General features: G+C 54.5%; 1 long non-coding RNA gene across 1 annotated transcript in view; it reads right to left on the minus strand.

Annotated features, from left to right (window-relative positions):
* LOC148148304 (uncharacterized) overlaps positions 1-12,766 on the minus strand; it is a 76,822-nt gene that overhangs the window by 41,563 nt on the left and 22,493 nt on the right. Inside the window, exon 3 of the long non-coding RNA XR_015759019.1 lies at positions 8,490-8,633. This is a non-coding gene — a long non-coding RNA (uncharacterized LOC148148304). The remainder of the gene's footprint in view (positions 1-8,489; positions 8,634-12,766) is intronic.

Raw genomic sequence — 12,766 nt, forward strand, 5'->3', positions numbered from 1 at the left:
CCGGCCTGGGCTGCCTTCTCCCACTCTCACCGCACACCACCCGGGGCTGCCTTCTCCCACTCAAACCACACACCACCCCGGGTTGCCTTCTCCCACTCTCACCGCACACCACCCCGAGCTACCTTCTCCCAAATGCCACCGCACACCACCCTGGGCGGCCTTCTCCCACTCTCACCACACACCACCCCTGGCTGCCTTCTCCCACTCTCACCGCACACCACCCCGGGCTGCCTTATCCCACTCTCGCCGCACACCACCCTGGGTTGCCTTCACCCACATCCCACGGCACACCACGCCGGGCTGCCTTCTCCCAAATCCCACCGCACACCACCCCAGGCTGCCTTCTCCCACTCTCACCGCACACCACCCCGGGCTGCCTTCTCCCAAATCCCACCGCACACCACCCCGAGTTGCCTTCTCCCACTCTCACCGCACACCACCCCGGGCTGTCTTCTCTCACTCTCACCGCACACCACCCGGCTGCCTTCTCTCACTTTCACCGCACACCAACCCGGGCTGCCTTCTCCCACTCTAATCGCACACCACCCTGGGGTGCCTTCACCCAAATCCCAGCGCATACCACCCCGGGTTGCCTTCTCCCACTCCCACCACACACCACCCTGGTTTGCCTTCAACCACATCCCGCCACGCATCACCCCGGGCTGCCTTCGCCCACTCTCACCGCACACCACCCCAGGCTGCCTTCACACAAATCCCATCGTACACCACCCCGAGTTGCCTTCTCCCACTCTCACCGCACATCACCCCGGGCTGCCTTCGCCCACTCTCACCGCACACCATCCAAGGCTGCCTTTACCCACTCTCACTGTCACCGCACACCACCCCGGGCTGCCTTTTCCCCTCTCACCACACACCACACCGGGCTGCCTTCTCCCACTCTCACTGCACACCACCCCGGGCTGCCTTCCCCCAAATCCCACCGCACACCACCTCAGGCTGCCTTCACCCAAATCCCACCACACACCACCACAGGCTGCATTCTCCCAAATCTCACCGCACACCACCCTGGGCTATCTTCACCCGAATCCCACCGCACACCACCCCGGGCTGACGTCACCCAAATCCCACCGCACACCACCGTGGGCTGCCATCTCCCAAATCCCATCGCACACCACACTGGTCTGCCTCCTCCCACTCTCACCACACACCACCCCGGGCTGCCTTCACCCACTTTCACCACACACCACCCCGGGCTGCCCTCCCAAATCTCACCGCACAGCACCCCGAGCTGCCTTCACACAAATACCATCGTACACCACCCCGAGTTGCCTTCTCCCACTCTCACCGCACACCACCCCGGGCTGCCTTCTGCCACTCTCACCGCACACCACCCCGGGCTGCCTTCGCTCACTCTCACCGCACACCACCCCGCGCTGCCTTCTCTCACTTTCACCGCACACCAACCCGGGCTGCCTTCTCCCACTCTCATCGCACACCACCCTGGGGTGCCTTCACCCAAATCCCAGCGCATACCACCCCGGGTTGCCTTCTCCCACTCCTACCACACACCACCCTGGTTTGCCTTCAACCAAATCCCACCACACATCACCCCGGGCTGCCTTCGCCCACTCTTACCGCACACCACCCCGGGCTGCCTTCACACAAATCCCATCGTACACCACCCCGAGTTGCCTTCTCCCACTCTCACCGCACATCACCCCGGGCTGCCTTCGCCCACTCTCACCGCACACCATCCAGGGCTGCCTTTGCCCACTCTCACTGTCACCGCACACCACCCCGGGCTGCCTTTTCCCCTCTCACCACACACCACACCGGGTTGCCTTCACCCAAATCCCACCACACACCAACTCGGCCTGGGCTGCCTTCTCCCACTGTCACTGCAAACCAACCCGGGCTGTCTTCGCCCACTCTCACCGCACACCATCCCGGGCTGCCTTCGCCCACTCTCACCGCACACCACTCCGAGCTGCCTTCTCCTACTCACACCGCACACCACCCCGGGCTTCCTTCTCCCAAATCCCACCGCATATCACCCCGGGCTGCCATCACCCAAATCCCACCACACACCACCCCGGGCTGCCTTCACACAAATCCCACTGCACACCACCCTGGGTTGCCTTCACCCAAATCCCACAACACAACACCCCAGCTGCCTTCTCCCAAATCCCACCACACATCACCCCGGGATTCCCTCTCCCACTGTCACCGCACACCACCCCGAGCTGCCTTCTCCCACTGTCACTGCACACCACCCCGGGCTGCCATCACCCACTGTCACCGCACACCACCCCGGGCTGCCTTCTCCCACTCTCACCACACACCACCCCGGGCTGCCTTCTCCCAAATCTCACCGCACACCACCCCGGGCTACCTTCTCCCACTCTCACCGCACATCACCCCGGGCTGCCTTCTTCCAAATCCCACCGCACACCTGCCCAGGCTGCCTTCGCCCACTCTCACCGCAACCCATCCCGGGCTGCCTTCGCCCACTCTCACCGCACAACACCCCAGGCTGCCTTCTCCCAAATCCCAGCACACACCACCCAGGGCTGCCTTCTACCACTCTCACTACACACCACCCTGGACTGCTTTCGCCCAAACCTCACTGCACACCACACCGGGCTACCTTCTCCCACTCTCACCGCACATCACCCCGGGCTGCCTTCTCCCAAATCCCACCGCACACCAGCCCGGGCTGCCTTCTCCCACTCTCACCACACATCACCCCGGGCTGCCTTCTCCCAAATCCCACCGCACACCAGCCCGGGCTGCCTTCTCCCACTCTCACCGCACACCACCCCGGGGTGCCTTCACCCAAATCCCACCGCACACCACCCCGGGCTGCCTTCACCCACACTCACCGCACACCACCCCGGGCTGCCTTCTCCCACTCTCACCACACACCACCCCGGGCTGCCTTCTCCCAAATCCCACCGCACACCACTCCGGGCTGCCTTCTCCCAAATCCCACCGCACACCACCCCGGGCTGCCTTCTCCCACTCTCACCACGCTCCACCCTGGACTGCCTTCTCCCACTCTCACTGCACACCACCCCGCGCTGCCTTCGCACCCTTCCACCGCACATCACCTCGGGCTGCCTCCTCCCACTCTCACCACTCATCACCCCGGGCTGCCTTCACCCAAATCCCATCGCATACCACCCCGGGCTGTCTTCTCACAAATCCCACCGCAGACCACTCTGGGCTGCCTTCTCCCAAATCCCACCGCACACCACCGCGGGCTGCCTTCACCCAAATCCCACCTCACTCCACCCCGGCCTGCCTTCACCCAAAATACACCGCACACCATCCCGGGCTGTCTTCTTCCACTCTCACCGCACACCACCCCGGGCTGCCCTCTCCTATTCTCACTGCACACCACCCCGGGCTGCCTTCTGCCAAATCCCACCGCACACCACCGCGGGCTGCCTTCTCCCACTTTCACCGCACACCACTCTGGGCTGCCTTCTGCCAAATCCCACCACACACCACCCCCGGCTGCCTTCTCGCACTCTCACGACACACCACCCTGGACTGCCTTCTCCAAAATCTCACCGCACACCACCGGGCTGCCTTCACCCAAATACCACCACACAACACCCCAGGCTGCCTCCACCCACTCTCACTACACACCACCCAGGCTGCCTTCACCCAAATCCAATCGCACACCACACCAGGTTGCCTTCTCCCACTCTCACCGCACACCACCCCGGGCAACCTTCTCCCAAATCTTACCACTCACCATCCCGGGCTGCCTTCTCCCACTCTCACCACGCTCCACCCCGGGCTGCCTTCTCCCACTCTCACTGCACACCACCCCGCGCTGCCTTCGCATCCTTCCACTGCACTCCACCCCGGGCTGCCTTCTCCCACTCTCACCACACACCACCCCGGGCTGCCTTCTCCCAAATCTCACCGCACACAACCCCGGGCTGCCTTCTCCCAAATCCCACCGCACACCAGCCCGGGCTGCCTTCTCCCACTCTCACCGCACACCACCCTGGTCTGCCTTCACCCGCTGTCACCACACACCAGCCCGGGCAGCCTTCTCTCACTCTCACCGCACACCACCCCGGTCTGCCTTCACCCGCTGTCACCACACACCACCCTGGGCTGCCTTCGCTCCCTTCCACCGCACACCATCCCGGGCTACCTTCTCCCAAATACCACCGCACTCCACCCCAGGCTGCCTTCGCCCACTCTCACCACACACCACCCCGGGCTGCCTTCTCCCAAATCTCACCGCACAACATCCCGGGCTGCCTTCGCCCACTCTCACCGCAACCCATCCCGGGCTGCCTTCGCCCACTCTCACCGCACATCACCCTGGGCTGCCTTCTCCCAAATCCCACCGCACACCACCCCGGGATGCCTTCTCCCAAATCTCACCGCACACCACCGCGGGCTGCCTTCACCCAAATCCCACCTCACTCCACCCCGGCCTGCCTTCACCCAAATCCCACCGCACACGACCCCGGGCTGTCTTCTTCCACTCTCACTGCACACCACCCCGGCCTGCCTTCACCCAAATCCCACCGCACACCACCGCGGGCTGCCTTCTCCCACTTTCACCGCACACCACTCCGGGCTGCCTTCTGCCAAATCCCACCGCACACCACCCCGGGCTGCCTTCACCCAAATCCCACCACACACCACCCCGGGCTGCCTTCTCGCACTCTCACGACTTACCACCCTGGACTGCCTTCACCCAAATACCACCACACACCACCCCAGATTGCCTCCACCCACCACCCGGGCTGCCTTCACCCAAATCCCATCGCACACCACCCCGGGCTGCCTTCACGCGCTCTCACCACACACCACCCCGGGCTGCCTTCTCCCACTCTCACCGCACACCATCCCAGGCTGCCTTCTATCAAATCCCACCGCACATCACCCCGGGCTGCTTTCTCCCACTCTCACCACACACCACCCCGGGCTGCCTACTCCCAAATCTCACCACACAGAACCCTGGGCTGCCTTCTCCCACTCTCACCGCACACCACCCCGGGCTGCCTTCTTCCACTCTCACCGCACACCACCCCGGGCTTCCTTCTCCCAAATCCCACCGCACACCACCCCGGGCTGTCTTCTCCCACTCTCACCGCACACCACCACGGGCTGCCTTCGCTCCCTTGCACCGCACACCACCCCGGGCTGCCTTCTCCCAAATTCCACCGCACACCACCCCAGGCTGCCTTCGTCCACTTCCACCGCACACCACCCCGGGCTGCCTTCTCCCAAATACCACCGCACACCACTCCAGGCTGCCTTCGCCCACTTCCACCGCACACCACCCCGAGCTGCCTTCTCCCACTCTCACCGCACACCACCCCGGGCTGCCTTCTCCCATTCTCACTACACACCACCCTGGACTGCTTTCGCCCAAATCGCACTGCACACCACCCCGGGCTGCCTTCACCCAAATCCCACCGCACACCACCCCGGGCTGCCTTCACCCAAATCCCATTGCACACCACCCCGGGCTGCCTTCTCCCATTCTCACTACACACCACCCTGGACTGCTTTCGCCCAAATCGCACTGCACACCACCCCGGACTGCCTTCACCCACTCTCACCGCACACCAACTCGGGCTGCCTTCTCCCACTCTCACCACACACCACCCGTGCTACCTTCTCCCAAATCCCATCGCATACCACCCCGGGCTGCCTTCTCCAAAATCCCACCGCACACCACCCCGGGATGCCTCCTCCCAAATCTCACCGCACACCACCGCGGGCTGCCTTCACCCAAATCCCACCACACACCACCCCGGCCTGCCTTCACCCAAATCCCACCGCACATCACCCCGGGCTGCCTTCACCCAAATCCCACCACACACCACCCAGGCTGCCTTCATCCAAATCCCACCGCGGGCTGCCTTCACCCAAATCCCACCGCACACTATCCCGGGCGGCCTTCTCCCACTCTCACCGCACACCAGCCCGGGCTGCCTTCTCCCACTCTCACTGCACACCACCCCACACTGCCTTTGCCCCCTTCCACCGCACACCACCCCGGGCTGCCTTCTCCCACTCTCACCACACACCACCCTGGGTTGCCTTCACCCAAATCCCACTGCACACCACACCGGGCTGCCTTCACCAAATCCCACCGCACACCACCCCGGGCTGCCTTCCCCCACTCTCACCGCACACCACCCCGGGCTGCCTTCCCCCACTCTCACCGCACACCACCCCAGGCTGCCTTCACCCAAATCCCACCATACACCACTCTAGGCTGCCTTCACCCAAACCCCACCGCACATCAGCCCTGGCTTCAATGGTCCATTCTCACCGCACACCAGCCCGGGTCTGCCATGGCCCACACTCACCGCACACCAGCCCGGGCTGCCATGGCACATTCTCACTGCACACCACCCCGGGTCTGCCATGGCACATTCTCACCCCACACAACCCCAGACTGCCTTGGTCCACTCTCACCGCATGCTGCCCTGGGTTGCCATGGCTCATTCTCATCGCACACCATCCCGGGTCTGCCATGGCCCATTCTCATCGCACACCACCCCGGGTCTGCCATGGCACATTCTCACCGCACACAACGCCGGACTGCCTTGGTCCATTCTCACCGCATGCCGCCCTGGGTTGCCATGGCCCATTCTCATCGCACACCACCCCAGACTGCCTTGGTCCACTCTCACTGCACACCATCCCAGGCTGCCTTGATCCACTCTCACTGCACACCACCCCGGGCTGCCATCACCCAGTCTCACTGCCGGCTGCCCCTGTATGCCCAGTTCCACCTTCGGTACGGCCACCCAGGACTGCCTGCTCTCCATCCCACTGCCAGTTGTCCCAGGGCTGCCTTTTCCCTTTTTCGTCCCCAGCCAGCCTAGGTTGCCTGATCCCACTGCTGCCCCCTTCTTTTGGCATAAGGCTCAGGAGCTAGAGCACTGCCTACCCTGCAACCCCCATATAATAATTTCCAATCTTGCTGTAACATTACCGATGGACTTTCCAATAAACTCTGCCACTTAATGCTCATCGATGCTTCTCGGCACATGTTTGTAACATTCACCTGGCTAGGTTTCAGAGTTTTGCCTAGCTCTCCATCTGTTTCTCTTTTCCTTCTCTTGGCTCCATTTATACTGTGCTATTTATACCTAGTGAGGAGCCACTTTGAGTCATTATTGCAAGATTGCTGACAGTCTCCAGATAGATGTTTACTACAAACCCACAGACTCACATAACTACCTGGACTACACCTCCTCCCTCCCAGTATCCTGCAAGAACTCCACCCCATTCTCCCAATTCTTCCACCTCTGCCGCATCTGCTCAGATGAGGAGACATTCCACTTGCAAGCATTCCAGATGTCCACCTATTTCGAACAACATGCTTTCTTCCCTCTGTCATCCAGACAGCCCTCCGCCTCACCACCTCCATTCATTGTTCCACTGCTCTAAACCATCCCCCTCCCAATTCAATAAAGACAGAGAATCCTGGTCCTCACCTCGCACCCCACCGGTCTCTGCATCCAACACATCATCCTTAAACACCTCTACCAACTCCAACTGGACTCCATCACCAAGAATATCTTCTCCTCCACATCCCACTCAGTCTTTAGCAAAGACAGTTCTTTCCAAAAGTACTTGGTTTGCTCTATTCTCACTACTGACGCCCCCGAAACCCCAGGTACCTCTCCCTGTGGCCGGAGAAAATGCAAAACTTGTCGGTACGTCACCCTGCTCACCTCCATCCAGGGCCCCAAACAGTCCTTCCAGGTGAGACAGAGGCTCACCTGCCTCACTTCCAACCTAGTTTACTTCATCAGGTGCCCCCAATGTGGTCTCTTCTACACCAGGGAGACCAAACGTAAACTTAGGGAACGGTTCACCGAGATCTCAGCTGGGCCCGCAGGAGCTGACTGGACCTCCCAGTCACCTCCCATTTTAATTCCCCTAACTACTCACTTTCTGACATGACCATCCTTGGCCTCCACCATTGCCAAAATGAACCACACCGCAAATTGGAGGAACAACACTCATCTTCCACCGGGACAGCTTACAACAACCTCCCTTTCCATCCCTTGACTCCCTACCACCAACCAGATTCACTTCTCCCATTGATCAACCAGGTCAAACCCTCCCCGTTTTCACCTATCCCCACTTCACCACCCTGCCCTCCACCACCCCCTTTATCTGCAGCTCCCCCTACACCAACCCCCCAGTTCTGACGAAGGGTTACACTCAAAACATCAACCTCTCCACCTCCTGATGCTGCCTGGCTTGCTGTGTTATTCCAGCTTCCTGCCTGTCTATACAGGGTCCTAAAAGCCTTTACACAAGCTTTTTTCCCCAGTCGTAACACTATCATTTAATAAATATTCTCAAGTGAGTTAACAAGATTACTTCTTTTACAACATTTATTGATCACTTTTCCTGATAACACCCACCTTTTCTCAAGTCTTCAACTTATAGTCTATGTCAGTAGGTGGGTGAGAAAAGTCTTTGATTAATAAAGGAGAATGTGAGGTAAAGTTGCTGACCTTTGAATTTCTTTGCTGGTTTCTGTTAGTTCAGAGATTTAATTGATCTGGTGACCTGGCCACATGTCTAGAACGGGTGGTACAAACCAAGGAGTCAGTCAAAGGCGGTGGTGCTATGATTTGTTCCAGTTGAATAGGTGGCTCCTGCGGTGATAGAAAATGATGTGACAGCAGTTGTGATGCAAGAGTCCTTCAGTTGATCTAAAAGATGCTGCCTAGGCAGGTGCTCTCTGATGGTATCCCTTCTAGTAAAGATTAATTGTTCATGTTTCAATGTCAGTGATGTTTTGGTTGCATAACATTTGTTGTAGTTCCACAACAGCCCACTTCAGAGTTGACATTCTTTTTTGGGAAATAATCCAGATTACTCTATTATTGTCCCTTGGAACTAAGTTGCTTGGTAGCATGGGAAGATGAACTGAGTCCCATCAACAATTCTGATGGTGACAGCCCTGAGGAGAGTGAGCAAACTGGTAAATGAGCTGAACAATAAGGACATCTGAACTTTTCTTCAGTAGATTTTTTGTTCTTTGAGCCACTCATTCTGCATATCCTAGACTGAGGGTATCTGGCTGAACTTGTGATATGTCGAAAGTCCAGTGCCTTTGTAAATGCTTTGAACATTGTGTGAGTCATTTTCAGAAACAACATATGGAATACTATGAGTGGTGAATATCTGTCTTAGGACTCTCACAGCAGTTTCAGTGGTCATTCATGTCAGTTTTTGAAACAAACTATCTTCAGCAGCACCGACCTGGCATGAGGTACAACATGAAAAGGCTCTCTTACATGAAAAGGTCAGTGCCAAATGGGCACAGGATCGAGGAATGAGAGGTTCCACCATTCAATACTGTGTATGACACATGTATTAGAGTTAAAAACAAGGCCCTCAAACTGTTTGAAGATCTCTGACTATCAACTGACCTCACAAGCTTTTGTTCTACTTTGGTGAATGTGCTGAAGAATGTTGTTCCACAGTGAATGGGAAATTACCAGTCAATTATTGAAAAACTAAATCCTTATTAATAGCAAAGTGCTGCCCACATTCAAAGTAAGCCTTCAGAACACAGTCTCCAAATGAGATCCAGGTCCCCCTTTAGTTCAATACTTGGACACATTCATGCATTTAGAATCCTTCCATTGTATCTTATTATGAGGTTAAGTTTGTTTGGTGGGACTGGCCATAGTTATTGCCTGGACATTGGATTGTATTTCAGCCCCAAAATCATGCTGATCAGAGTTTATCAACTGGGGCTCTGAAAAAAGTACCTGCCAACATCTGATACTTACCTTGGTCATATGAGATTCAGTAAGTTTGAGATGAAATTATTGTACACAAGAAGGCATTTTTGCTAACTTATTTTGATCTAGCGAAGAGACCAAAGGTTTATGATCAGTCTCAATCATGACTTTTGAAGTCCAAACTGTCGCAAAACATTTTTCAACAGCCCATGTAACCAGAAAAGCCTCTTTCTCCATGACAACATACCAAGTTTTGTATTCAACAGGGCTTAAACTGTAACATATAGATTTTCATCTTCCTTCTGACTATTCCTGATTAAGAACTCTTCAATGCCTGCGGCTGAGACAACATTATGGAATATGATGAATTGTAATGTGCTAAAACATCAGTAGAGGTCAATATATCCTTAATGTTCCAAGATGCCTGTATACCAATCTTATGCCTTTGACTCCATAGAATCATCATGGAATCTCTAGTGTGCAAACAGGCCATTTGGCCCAACAAGTTCACACCGACATTCCAAAGAGCATCCCACCCAGAATCAACACCCTTCCCTTTCCCTGTAACCTTGCATTTCCTATGGTTAATCTACATAACCTACACATCCCTGGACACGATAGGCAATTTACCATGGCCAATCTACCTCACCTGCACATCTTTAGACTGTGGGAGGAAACCAGAGCACGCAGATACTGGGAGAGCATGCAAACTCCATACAGTCACCCAAGGCTGGAATTGAACCTGGTGCCTGGTGCTGTGAGGCAGCAGTGCTAACCACTGAGCCACTATGACAACCTTAAGAGATTTTTCAAGGGTTTTGTAACAGAGCTGAGATAAAAACTTAGATAATTCATTCATACATCAGGAGCATTTCAGAACTGACAGCCAGACTACTGCGACCACTAGGACTTATAACAGCACACAAACCAACAGCCACTCTCAGACAACAACTCACTGGAACGAAGGACCCGATACCCAGCATGAGCAAAACTAATGTAGTGTACAAAATCCCATGCAAGGACTGCACAAAACACTATATAGGACAAACAGGAAGACAGCTAACGATCCGCATCCATGAACATCAACTAGCCACGAAACGCCACGACCAGCTATCCTTAGTAGCCACACATACAGACGACAAGCAACATGAATTTGACTGGGGCAACACTACCATTATAGGGCAAGCCAAACAAAGAACAGCCAGAGAATTCCTAGAGGCATGGCACTCATCCACAAACTCCATCAACAAACACATCGACCTGGACCCAATATACCGGCCACTACAGCGGACAGCTGAAACTGACAACCGGAAGCGGCAGGGAAAGGCCACTATAAATGCCGGAGGAAACACCACAGAAGTGCTTCACAGGAGGCTCCCAAGCACCGAGGATGTCACCTAGACAGGGGACGAAACGTTTGCAACAAGAATTTCCAGCTCGGCGAACAGAACCACAACAACGAGCACCCAAGCTACAAATCTTCACCCAAACTTTGTCTTTGACTAATTTTTCAGAGGAACAGGCTTATACACCATCCTTGCCAATAATATGACATAGGAGATGAATGAAATCTATCAAAAATTCACGGGTCATTCAGTGTAAGGCTTCATAGAGTCATAGAGATGTACAGCATAGAAGTAGACCCTTTGGTCCAACTCGTCCATGCTGACCAGATATCCAAACCTAATCTAGTCCCATTTGCCAGCACTTGGCCCATATCCCTCTAAACCCTTCCTATTCATATACCCATCCAGATGCCTTTTAAATGCTGCAATTGTACCAGTCTCCACCACTTCTTCTGGCTGCTCATTCCATACATGCACCACCCTCTGTGTGAGGAGGTTGCTCTTTAGGTCACTTTTATATCTTTCTTCTCTCACCCTAAACCTATGCCCTCTAGTTCTGGACTCCCCCACTCCAGGGGGAGAAAACCTTGTCTATTTACCCTATTCATGCCCCTCATGATTTTATAAACCTCTATAAGGTCACCCCTCAGCCTCCGATATTCCAGGGAAAACAGCCCCAACCTATTCAGCATCTCTCTGTAGCTCAAATCTTCCAAACCTGGCAACATCCTTGTAAATCTTTTCTGAACCCTTTCAAGTTTCACAACATCCTTCCCATAGGAAGGAGACCAGAATTACATGCAATATTCCAAAAGTGGCCGAGCCAATGTCCTATACACCCGCAACATGACCTCCCAACTCCTGTACTCAAAGCTCTGACCAATAAAGGAAAGTATACCAAACACTTTCTTCACTATCCTATCTACCTGCAACTCTACTTTCAAGGAACTATGAACCTGCACTCCAAGGTCCCTTTGTTCAGCAACACTTCCCTTAGCAAAGGCAAATCTTACTATTAAGTGTGTAAATCCTGCTAATATTTGCTTTTCCAAAACATAACACCTCACTTTTATCTAAACTAAACTCCTAATTGTAAACCTTCCAGAAGTGATACCAAAAGTCTATTGGCACAATATCAATTGAATAGGGTGATGAAAATGGAGACAAGTCAGAATGTCTTGTCCAGAGGGATCTGTTCAAAACCTATTATTGATATTCATGATTCTATTGATGAAAAGCGTAGTTAAAGCCTATTGACTATAGGCAAACGAGGAATTTCTTGAGCAACTGCTTTATTAGGTTTTGTGATATCCACACAAATTCATAATAAGCCACTGTGACCATAACTGAGTGCAATCCTGTGGGTTTTACCACCATGGAGATAACTCCCATACTGACCACATTTTTATGTTTTCGGTTACTAAATATGGAATTTTCCTCGGTGTAAGACAATCTATTTGTTTGGAGTCAACTTTCAAAGTTTTCCTAATCCTGTCAATAATTTGGGATACTGGCACTGAAAGACTTTTTTTTGTAGTGCTTGTGAACTGCTGTAACCTATATTGAAGGTTAAGGGCAATGCATATATTCTTACCAAGTAGGAAAGATTCCTGATTGGTAATGTTATATGCTTTCTCCTCACGTGTGTTCTTTGAATGTCAGGGTGACATGCAACATTCCTTTAACTAT

This window comes from Chiloscyllium plagiosum, unplaced genomic scaffold, assembly GCF_037043375.1.
Source record: "Chiloscyllium plagiosum isolate Xiang-an unplaced genomic scaffold, Cpla_swu_hap1 HiC_scaffold_13, whole genome shotgun sequence".
Classification (NCBI taxonomy): Eukaryota; Metazoa; Chordata; class Chondrichthyes; order Orectolobiformes; family Hemiscylliidae; genus Chiloscyllium; species Chiloscyllium plagiosum.